The following is a 12,258-nucleotide window of genomic DNA, read 5'->3' as shown; positions in this document are numbered from 1 at the left end:
CTGCCTTATTATATGGCATGGAGGTGATGTCATTAATACCCAAACATTAAAAAATAAATTGAAAAATAACATCCTGCCCTGTCTCAGCCCCTGGCAGTGATTTTTAGTGGAGATTTGTATTATGAGAATTTTTGCTTTCAAAATGCTGCCTGCACCTCCTGTAAATGGTTGAATTAAGTGACTTTATTTTTGGTAAGTGGCCCATGTAAGTTTATTATTTATTTATTTTGGTTCTTTTTGCTTCAGCTCCTTTGGCGAAATGAAGCACTGCTGTATTTTTATTGCGTCCCCCATCATTAAAAGAAATTGGAAAGACGCTTGTTATTTTAATATTGCATGGGTAGAAATATATCTGGCACTTTTAGGAACAGTTACAATTCCTAATAGTGCATTTTAAGAAGTAATCTGGTTTTCTGGTTTTTGTTCTTGATTGAAAAAAAGAGAAAACTTTGTTCAATTTGCTAAAGTTTGATAATCATCTTCCGTGGGGGAGAAGGTTGCTGCTGAGTGAGACACTGATTTTATGGACTCATTCTGCATTCCTTTCCAGCCTGCGGGAGGGGCGCATCCTCCTGGGGCAGCCTGACCGGCCTTTCATTTGTTGGTAAATACTCCTAGCAAAGCTGCTTCCAAGAGCAAGTTTTCCCCCTTTCTCTTTATGCTTCTTTAACTATTGGACATATGTCCCTTTCAATAAACCATGTATGGCTTTAGCTGTTGGAACTCTAGTTAATTTAAACACAAACCAAATACTCAGACTGCTTCTTGCACCTAAGCTTACAACCCAGTCCCCCAGAAAACAGTGTGAAATATCCTTTGCAAAATGGCTATTCAGAACCTACAAGCACTATAAAAAGATAACAGGTAGTGGAAGGGAAGGGCTTGGAGAAGGAGTGGTGAAAAATAATTGAGCCTGAGCATGAGAGGTGTTATTTACACTGCGAGATCCTGAACGTTACTAAGATCCAAACTTGGCAGTAACAACGACTGAAGCAGAATCAGAACTTCAGAGAAGTTTCTAAACCGTGTTTCATAACTCTAGATTAAAGTTTACAATGAAGTTCATTTGAATACACTTTGCAGTAGCCTTTCCCAGTAACCTTTAGAGGGAGAGGTGGAGTAATTTTAACAGTGAAGCTAATCGTCACATACAGAAAAGCACAAGCAAATCAGTGCTCTGCGGGCTTCTGTACAGGAGATACTTTGCAAGGGTTGCTAGTCATTTATCATAGATGAGAAAGTGGTGCTGATCAAGGATGAGTTGAAGCTGGTTGCTTAAACTTGTTAAGCCTCAGGATATTTACCTAAATAACTGGAACCGTGGTGATACTGCATACTTAATAGGCCTGTGAGCATTTGAGTGGATTAGTTAAGACGCATGGAACATAGAGCACATGGCCTGGCATTTAATTGGGTAAATGCTCAATAAATACAAGCGATATCCATGGTATTTTCCCGATATTTTCTAATGTAGTTTCCCTCTTAAACCATTCAGGGATGGTTAGTGAAAGCTGAGTTACCAAGTTTTGTGGGGAGGGAGGTGAGGGAATTTTGGTACTCATCTGGGGGAGGCACTTGTGTACAGATACAAAATAGTTAAAATAACATATGATTTTTAAATAAGAAAATATATTGAAATCTCCATAAAGCCCAATATCAATGTCAGGTATTCCTAATATGTGTAAAAATAGCCTACCAGGTACTTAGACTTTATAGTGGTGTAATAATTTATAACAAGACTTCAGGATATAAATTTGTGAGATAATTTTTCAATTTATGTGTGCTTAATGTGGACTTTCTAGAGAATCATTGTAAAGGTCATACGATAACATTAAAATAAAAGTAAATTAGATAAGCTATTTCTGCAATCTAAAATGATTGGGAAATGAGAAACAAAGAAAAAGATATAGAAATGTTTTCATGCTATTTTGGTACATTTCTTTAAAGTTTTTTTTTTTTTTTAAACTTAGGAATTTTGCATAGAAATAATTACATATTTCTCTTTTTCTCACCTTCCCAACCTCCAAAAGTTTGGATCCTTAAAAAATTTGGAGGTGTGGTCGTCTAGTGGGTAAGTGAGGGGACTCTGGATTCTAATCCAGGCTCAGCCACTTTCTAGCTGTGTTTGCTTGGACAAGTACTTCTTGTATTTATAATGAGGATCACAATCATACTTAGCTCATAGGATTGGCATGTAATGCCTTAGAACAAACAGTACTTGGCACTCAGCCCAGTTCTTTCCTATGTTCATTAAAATCCTTGAATGTACTATATTTAATGACATTTCATCATATAATACGATAATGGACATTTATTTTGCTAACTTGTTTTTCTTATTATAAATAACACTGTGATGAACATCCTTGAGTATAAATTAATATCTTTGCTAATTTTTTTCTTTAAGATCTATCCTGGAAGTGGAATCATTTGATACACCTAGCCAATTATGGAAATATTTTAATAGTCTAAGAAAGTGACTATCTCTCGGTACCCTCTCTAAAACTCAATTATTATTTTACTGTTTGCTACTGGTTTTTGGACAGCCCATTAAGAATGATTATTTACATTTTTAGTTTTATTTTTTAAAAATATTTTTTTATTGATTTCAGAGAGAGAGAGAGAGAGAGAGAGAGAAAGAAACATCAGTGATGATAGAGAATCATTGATCGGCTGCCTCCTGCAACACCCCCCACTGGGGATTGAGCCCACAATCCTGGCATGTGCCCTTGACCGGAATCGAACCTGGGACACTTCAGTCCATAGTCCGACATTCTACCCACTGAGCCAAATCAGCCAGGGAGGTTCTTTACATTTTAAAATGTGATATGAAAATTATATGAAATTCCAATTTTAGTGTCTGTAAAGAAAGCTTTATTAGAACGCAGCCATGCTCCTTGGTTCAAGTCTTGCCCTATGGCTGCTTTCAGTCTAAGGCAGCAGAGTTGGGTAGTTGTGAAGTTTTCAGACCTGTGTTTTAGGGCATTGACCAAAATTCAAATGCAAATTTATTTAAATTTTTTTTTTTTTTGTCACTGAGTAGGAAGGGCTGATAGCCAACTATTTAAATGTGGGCTTTAGGGTCTGACTGCCTGGGCTTCCAGGCTCTGCCTGAGAACCAGCGGGGTAAGCTGGGTAAGTGACCCAGATTCTCTGTGCCACAGCTTTCTTCTCTGGCAAATGAGCATAAGGACACTGTTTTTTGAAGTCCTTCCTACCTCATAGTAACTGAATGTTAGCTGTCGTTTATTGGTATATGGTTAACAGATTGAGTAGGCAGCTTTTGAAGAAAGAGATTGGTAGGAAAATGACTGAGTCTAAATCACTTGTATGTTAGAAAGGTAGAAGAGTTTGGACTTTTGTTTCCACAGTTGCTTTTACTGGGGCGTCTTGAAAATCAAAATACATCCGTCGGTGTTGGGACGTTGGTTCTCCTATATGTGCCTAGAAAGTTGGAACGAGGGTGAAAGCAAGGTCTGGGTGTGCCCTGGTTCCCAGGCTCCCTGCAGGGGAAGGTAGGTGGCTGTCTCTGTCCTACCCAGCTGGCAGGGGGAGAGCAGAGCAGCTGGAGTACCAGCGCATCCCGTCTTGGCTGTGACCATGAAGATGGGCTTTGGGGGGAGATTAGGTTTCGTCGTGGCTCTTACTGCTTCACTCGTAGACGGCATCGGAGCCATTTTGTGCCAGCAGCTTACAAAGTTGCAGACTTTTGCCACTGTAACTAGAAGAAAGCCATCTCGTGCCTTACCTGTATAAAATGGTGAAGAATCAAAACGTGGGGTTGTATGGGTTTCTCAAATGCACATTTCGTAGGTGAAAGTGGGTGGTGGCTAGAGGGATCCCCTGTTGCAGAAACCTGACCAGGCAGCACCCCGCCTTGCCCAGAGCCGAGTCAGCAGATGTGAGCCCCGCTCACCAACTCTAATCCTGTCACAGTGTGGGCAGAGCCCCAGCTCAGTGGGTCCAGTGAGGATATTCTCTTGATATTTAAATGTACTCTCCGAGAGGGTCTGATTTCTGTCATGGAATAAGCATAATCTTTAAAACTTAAAACACACACACACCGCTGTATGCTTGGGCTTCCTCATTACCTAATCTTCTAAAGGCAAAAGCCATGCAACATGAACACACCAGCGGAAGCCAGTTAAGGTTGTGTTCCCTCCTGCCATTCAAAACATGGCAGAAAGGCTGGGAAATGGGACAGCGGTGTTGTGAGGGGAGGGGTGTGAGCCTAGGGACCACCTTTTTCGGAAAGCGATGCCAGAAGAAGCTGTGACCGAGATTTATTCCTGCGTACCTTTAAAGAAAGAAAGGGCAGGCTCTTTCCTTCCTCCCTCTGACCCTGGGCTCGGGTAGATCTCCAGGAAGGTCTCATCTGAGGATGCAGCAGGCTGCAGCACCCTGGACACGGGCCTTGTGAGAGGATATTTCAGTGTTTCTGTTACACTGTCGGCTGTAGGTCTCATTGTGGAATCTTAACTGCTCAGGTCTGTGTGTGCAACGTAAGGAAGAGAGACTCTTCATTCTTTGCTTACAAAAGACTAAAATTAAGTTCTCAAAGAAATCTCCAATACCTAAATGTTCATGAGGCTGTCATTCACCGATAGGCATAAATGCACTATTAGGCAGACGGGGAAAAATTTGCCCTCCTGAGAATTTATTGTACTGCCTTTGATGTCACTAATTAACTCACTCTGTGTAAGCAGTGACTAGTAACTAATAGCAGGCTAATAGAAAAGCTCCATGACATTTTTTAGAATTCTTAATTCAAGGAAGGGTCTTTCTAAGCTCATGGAAAAATAGGGACTATCTCCTCCTCTCTTTTACAGGGAAACCTGAAGGGACCCTCAGGGTCCTGTCTCCCCCCCCCCCCCCCCCCCCCCCCCCCCCCCCCGCTCCCAAGTACAGGTGGGATTGGCTAGTGCTTTCTAGTCTGGGATTTTGAAAGATGGTTCGTATGGTTGGGTTTGTTCTTGGACTTAAATGCCCTAATGTGTAGGGGAATGACCAAGCCAGTATCTCTTTGCTGTCCATGTCATCAATGCCCAGAAGCATCCTCTCAGAGGTGGGGGTACAGATGGGGGCAGGGTTGCAGACCTCTGATTTGTGAGGGTTCAGAGGCACAAGGAAAGTAAACGAAAACCCTACAGGCCACAGGGCATGCCTGGTGAGGCTGCAGACAAGCAGATAGTGTTATCAGTTCCTGATTTTCCAGATGGGCAGGGAGCAGAGCCCTCACGGTATTGTCTTTTTAAAAAAGGCAGGAGGCTGCTTGCTCTGCATACCGTCACAGCCCTCTGGGGTCACAGCCATTTCGGGTTTTGCATTTTAGTTTATCTAAATTCTCATCTTGCTTTCTCTGCCCGCTCTCTTCTGGTCCCAGGGAACCCCTTTTGAAGTTGAATGGAGCTCTGTAAACTGAGTAGTGGGGAGTGAGCTGAGAAATTAGCCTTGGATTGAGCGCTAACCTGAACTTTGGAGCAAATAGTTTCCGGCGAAGGGCCAGTGGGGAGTTAGTCTAGACCAGTGGTCGGCAAACTCATTAGTCAACAGAGCCAAATACCAACAGTACAACGATTGAAATTTCTTTTCAGAGCCAAATTTTTTAAACTTAAACCTCTTCTAACGCCACTTCTTCAAAATAGACTCGCCCAGGCCGTAGTATTTTGTGGAAGAGCCACACTCAAGGGGCCAAAGAGCGGCATGTGGCTCGCGAGCCGCAGTTTGCCGACCACGGGGTCTAGACTGTATTTGATTCTTTGGCCAAAGAGCTCTAGAAATGTTAAAATAACTAAGATACTCTTAAGACTGATGAAGGCCTTTTTTTTCTGTCCTTTCACCTCCGGACCGCCAGGTGGATGAGAGTAGGAAGAGAGCGCTCCGCTGTCATCTTTGAATGAGGGTTTCCACTTGAATTTCTCCAGAGCTTCAGGTCCTGCTGCAGCCCTCTCGGTGTGGTAGGCTCCTCAGTGTGGTGTAAAGGTTGCAGACAAAGCAGAGTGCTTTTCTCTCATCCATCGGGACCACGCCCTCTGTCATCAGTCATTGTCAGTAGAAGTATTTGTAGCTTCAGAAGGGCCATGCCTCACGCCAAGGCACTGGAAATGTTCTTAGAGAAAGCGTTGTTCCCTATCTCCCTGTGGAAGCCAGTCTCTAGCCTTCCTCGAGCAGCCCCTGGTTCAGGCATAACTGCAGTCACATGGAAAGAGGCAAGAGTCTTCTCCTAAAAACCACAGGAACTTTACTCCCTCTCCCTAACACACTTCTACAATGTGTAGGAATCTTCTCAGTCTCTTCTTTTTTGCACTTCTGGTCTCTCTTTGGTCAAAGTTATGAGAATTCCAAATCAGGGAGACGAGAACTTGGATTCCATTGTTTTGTTTTTTTCTTTCTTTCTTTTTTCTTCAAAGAACATCAAAATGTAAAACACCAAAGAAATAAAAGCTGGCAAGATGCAACAAATGAATAATAGGGAAAAGAAGCGAAAGAATGCTCTGTGCAAGCACAGCGAGGCAGTTTTCTGGGAAGGAAGCAGAAAGAGACGCTCCATTTCTTGCTCGGAACAGGAAGGTGGGGCTTCAGGCTTGTGGGGTCACCGTAAGAACGGCAGTAACACTCAGCAGCCGATGGCTGAGCCCCAGTGTGCTGTGGGGCCGGGGTGCAGCCCTGTGTAGGGCAAATGTGTGTCTTCCTGTCCCTGAGGATAGGATGCTCTATGGTACTGAGACCCTGAGGTTGGATGGCTCACCACAGGTTTATCGTTTGTACCGGGTGCTTTCCAGGAGTGGACGTATGTTGACCAAAACTTAATGGGAGAGGATTGGAATTTTGAAAATGTCTGTGCATAAATGTGTAGTTACTCTTGTTTTACGGGTGGTAGCGGTGCTGGTGGAGGCTGGGAATGCAGACTACCTCAGGTGCCATCCCCAAACCTGCCCAGGAACAGACCTCTTGCCCTGTTCACAGGGCTGTGTGGCTTCAGTAAGGCATGGGGTGGCATTCTTCTTGCATCACCTACTTGCCTGGAAGTGGTTACTCGTTTCTGATCTGGAAATTGGACCTAACACCTTGCCCTCCACAGCCTTGGGTTGTGAGGAAGTGAGATGATAATAAATGATAAAACATTCCATATTGGTAAAGGATAGTTTCTATTTTTAAGGGTGTGTGTGTGTGTGATGCTTGCTGGTGAGGGGTCATGAATAGTCCTCTTCATATTGATAGTCTCAGACCCCTGCTTTAATGTATTTGAAGATGACTTTACATCATTCAGTTTGGAAATGATTAGGTTTCACAAACTCCGACCGTCCTAAACATGGAAATACTATTTTCTCCTTAGAATTCCATTCGGCTAGAAATCTGAGTATCCAGCCCCCCCCCCCCCCGCAACCCCCACCACTCTTAACATTTTGTTGCCTTCTCCCCACCCCCATTCTCCCTTCATTTTGGCTCACCGAAATCTGAGTGCCACTTTTCTGGGAAAGCCTGATATTCTGACTTCAGTTTTGTAATTTAATGATGGAGAGTTTCCTTAGTAAACCAAATTTAGAGTCCTAGAATGCTTATCTTATATCCAGACCTTGAACATAAAAGGCATTTTATACCCGCAATTGTTCATTTAATGAGCAATTGCAGAGTGCAGGCCGGTTAAGGGATTGAGCTATATGCACTATTATTGCAAGAAGTATTCCGAAATACCAGAAATAGGACGTAAGCTCTGATCAGGGAGACTGCGAGCACAATTACCTTCTTTTCAAATCCTTCTGTGACACTGCGGGAGGAAAAAGGACTTTGAAACTTGAAAGGAAAGAGCTTGCTTTCAACCTCAAAAGCTAGGAGGAAAGGGCTCTGAAATTTGCTCAGAATTCCCAATTCACCATTAGCCTGTTTCTTCCTTTAGCCTCAAGGCATTCTCCGCTTTTTGAAAAGATGTTAAGAAATTCAGTCACAATAGAGAGCCTAGTTTTGAACATGTTTCACTCGGTCCATTGAGGTCTGGGCTCCAGCCTTTGTGTGGGGTGAATTGAGCTGAGCGGTTAGCTGGTAGGAGAGAGGTGAATGAGGAGTCTCTGTGCAGTCGCAAATTCTGGCAAAGAAAGAAGCTCCCCGCCTTTCCTTTATTTTACAATATGCATTCCTGTAATACTCGGCTAGTGGCAATATGTGGAGTTGAGCCTGTTCTTAAGTCAATACTGAGTACTTGGTTTATAGCAACTCTTGTTAAGTTTGTCTTGTAATTGAAGCTGTTGTTGACCTTGCTTGGGGACCATTTGTAAAACCGTTTATTTAGCATAAACTGAAATAATAAACCCTCCTTCTCTCGGGCTGATTGTGATAGGGTGACATTAGTTTGATTTAATGATTAGCCGCCTGACCCTTCTCCTGGAGAGATCGGCTTGAATAGAGAGAGTTCACTCAGAAGCACTCCGAAAGAATACTAATGAGCTTGTTAAATTTAGCATGGCTCCAACCACTTTTAATTCCTCTAATGGGAGAAGCACTGCCCGGGAGTGGGAGAGGGAGGCAGGGAGACACCGGCATGTTCCTGAGAGGGTCTGCACAGTCACAGAAAGCCCACCAAGAGAAGTTTGCAGAAAGTAGCTAGCCAGAGCCTGGGGCCTGAGTTGTAAGTATTGTCTCTGCTCTGACACTCTGTCTTCTGCATCTTGGGGAAAGAAAGGAGTAACGGTGTTAAAATGGGATTTGAGGGAACAGCTTAAAATCCATGTTAATTTTTAAAAAAAAGGTGAACACTTGTACCGTGAGCTCCTTCCTAATCAGCTAATTTTGTTAGGGTGACAGGAGGTGTTCCTAGTTAGTGATGCGGAGCAGGGTTTTATTTTTATGTTGGAAGGATCCTTCGATACTTTTATCTGAAGTCTTAGGCGAGTATACACTTGTTTCCTGGGTCGCAGTGAGAAATCATCAGGAGTTTGTGAGCAAAGCACGGGAGGAGTGTGTGTTCTAGTCCCGCTTCATGCAACAGGATTACTTTCTTCTTAATCTTGGTTGTGAACAGTCTAAGCAGTGTTTGCAATGGAGCAACTTTTGAGTTCTCAGAGTTTATGGCCCTGAGTGTCTGGCTCGATGTCAGTCGTTGCCTTTGGATGAGTTTGGAAAATCTGGGGCAGTTTCTAAATGTGATGTTTGGGCAGCTCTCCATTTGGGGCAGGAATCCGTTAACTTCCACTTAAGCACGAGCATACAGAAAGAAGGAGGTAAAAGGTTGGGATTATGGTGACAGTATTTGAAATAATGTTTTTTTTTCCCCCCAAACTGTATGCTTTGGTGTGACCCCTGAGCATGCAACAGTTTAACACAGAGAAACCACACAGCCGCCTTGTATTTGGCTGTTAAAGTCCATTGGCAGATGCTCCTGGAGCAGTGGGCTGTTTGCTTACATTTCTGCAGCCGACTTCTGCTTGTTGCCATGGTGGACAGTATGTTTCTGTCAATAATTTGGCCTGGTGAGGCTGTCTGCACTGACTCTCAAACTTTATTGAACAACTCGGTTCAACTGAACGAGATTAGACAGCTTTGGTCTTTTGGCTTGCTGAAGTGGTTGCTAAATTTATAAGAGTAGGCAGGAATATTGCTTGGAAGGCTCCCCTTCACTGCGGAGAGTGTGCTTTTAAGTCCCGTCGCTGTTTGTATTCTGGAGCGTGTGTACTGTCAGGTTTTCATCTGAAAGCCCGTCAGAAGCAACTCAGGGCACGAGGTAAACTTCATGAAATAGTTGTCTACTGGAATGTTTTGGAGACGGAGGGCAGGTAACAATGTGGTAGCCTTAACTGTTACTGTAAAAGTAAGTCTAATGAAAGTTTCCACGTTAAAAAAATTCTTGCCTGATTTTTTTTTTTTAACTTAAGGGCATTAGTTCATTTCTTTCTGTATTAAATATTTGAACGTTGCTTATTTCTTTTTATAACTTAATATCCACACATGTTGGCTTAACTCTCATTAGAAAATAATCCATTTTTGTAAAGTTAAGTACTTGTGAAAAAAGGATCATTTAGCTAAAAAGACACCCTTATTTTCTCTCCCCTGCAACTTCCTTCTCCCAGGAGGCTGGGGGGAGGTGGGAGGACTCTAAACAGACCATGCCAAATTTTCAGTTATTCATGAAGTTGGATTCAAATCCTCATTATCAAGGCATGGTTTCTAAAAGAAACTCCCTCAATTTAGCTGTACAGTTTTAAGAGAAGAAGAGTTCATTTCTTCTAGGAAGAGTAAGTCAAGGGAATCCTGTTTTAAACCTGGAAGAGATTAGTAGGGCTTGGTTATTCATCTTTCCCAGAGAATGCTAATTAGGAGTCTCAGCCCCTCTTGGTAAGGGCTTTCTAGCTTTCCAAATGAAGGTCCATTCTATAGTGTTTGCACCTCAGTGTTACAAGTTCAGGTTGGAATTTGAAATAAAGGTTTTATACAGGCAGAGATTAGTGGAAAATATGACTTTAGCCATTTGTAAGTTATAGAAAATTTTATAAAACTGACGGAGAGTTTTAGTGCTTTTGACACCCTTTTGCTTTTACGTGACTGCGAGCCCTTATTCTATAGTTTGCAGTTTTACTGCTAACAAAGTACAAGGGTGGATAGTATTAATCAGAAGGAAAATGTAGGATTCTTTTTGTAGTTTGTTTTTAAATAAGCAAAAGCATGGTTTGAATTGCTTTTGTAAAGATCAATGTGTGAAAATGTGGTATTACATCTATTTTTTTAGTAGTTATTTGATAGATTAAACTCTTTATTTATCCCATAATTACAAGGTTTGGGGTGAGGATCTGCACACAATAATGTTTCACAGTTACCCTGTCGTAGTCAGCAAATTCACTGACAACTAAAGTGTACCTCATGGTTTATACTGTTTTGCAAGTTATTTGCTATACTGAAAATAATGCATTGCTTATTTCTTAAAGTCCTGGACCTAGGCAGAAAGAGTACTGGCTTTAGGTAGTCCTTGCCCAACACAAAACAGTGGTCATTACTTTCGTTTGTATTATCGTGCTTGACTGTGTTTATAGCTAGCTATATTTCCTTCCGAATTTGTGTGAACAACTAGACTGCTAAAGCACACTACTGCTGGTTTTTAGGGTCTCTCACCTAGACATATTTGCTTTATGAAATACTTTGAAGGTAAGTTTATATATTGGGATATGTTCAAAATCTGTCCATGTAAAATTTATTATTATTTACATTCAAACATAGTTTCTTTTTGTTGTTGTTTTTCAAATAGAATTTCTTTATTCTTCTTTTTCCTTTTTTTTTCAGATCAGGAGTTTTCAGATTAGGTGCCTAAGCAGCGCCTGAACAGCTTTGCTTCCATCAGCACTTGCCTGTCAGAGCACAGTCTGTTGGTTAAATGCAGAGCTTGTTTGGCGTATGCAGTTTCAGAGTATGTGTATGGTTCTAACAGATGAATTGGTTCACTTGTTGTGGGTTCAGATTGCCAGTTTGGTTTCGTTTTATGCCTTGTTTCTTTGATCTGCTATTATGGAAAGGTCATCCAATCACATTTGTAGAGAACCATACTGGATAGATGGAAAGTTCTTACAGATCAAAGGAAACCAGAAGTATTAGGGAGCTGGGAATCTCATCGGGCTGTTTTTTTCATGTTTAAAGCAATGTCTGGACCCCACCAGAGTATGTACATATCAGCAGAATGGGCGCCTCCCTCACCCCTAGAGCCATCTCACACTTGAACTTTCACCTTCATTCCTTTTTCCTTCTAGTTATCAGCTCTGTTCTGTGGTCAGATGTGTCATGCAAGGGGCCCTGGAGGTTTCCAGGATCGGCACCTTTATCCTGTGTAACCAGTGGATTTTCTGCACCATTTCTGGCTCTATTAAATCTCTCATTGGGTTACAAATCTGACTTAGAAAACTAAAACACGAGAATGTCTGGATCCCTTTCTAACAGGTCATCCTCTGAGGTTCAGAGGCTCTTTGACCCCAGGATTACCCAGAACCTCAGTGGGCATCCAAGCCCCTGTTACCCCAGAGGCCTGGCTTCTAGACAGATGAGGGGAAGCTGTACACCAAGCATGTCAAACTCGCGGCCAGCCCGCAGCCCTAGGCTGGCAAAATGTCCAGCTCCAGTGGGACTTGCAGGGACATTGGCAAGTCCCCAAGGAAGAGCCTCACTGGCAGGCTCCGCTCTGAGCCTGTGATGATAATTTGCTGACTCTCCCTACATCTCAATTTAATTGGCTCCTTTCTGGCTCCCCTTCATCCTTCCATTTGTATTTTGGACCCTCATTCACAAGCA

At 42.5% G+C, this 12,258-nt stretch overlaps 1 protein-coding gene across 1 annotated transcript in view; it reads left to right on the top strand.

Moving 5' to 3' along the window:
• GLI3 (GLI family zinc finger 3) overlaps window positions 1-12,258 on the top strand; it is a 279,986-nt gene that overhangs the window by 74,209 nt on the left and 193,519 nt on the right. The gene's annotated exons all lie outside the window — the stretch shown is intronic.

The sequence above is a fragment of the Eptesicus fuscus genome, chromosome 14, assembly GCF_027574615.1.
Source record: "Eptesicus fuscus isolate TK198812 chromosome 14, DD_ASM_mEF_20220401, whole genome shotgun sequence".
In the NCBI taxonomy this organism is placed as follows: domain Eukaryota; kingdom Metazoa; phylum Chordata; class Mammalia; order Chiroptera; family Vespertilionidae; genus Eptesicus; species Eptesicus fuscus.
The sequence above is the reverse complement of the archived record's forward strand: the minus strand, read 5'-3'. Positions and strand labels throughout refer to the sequence as shown.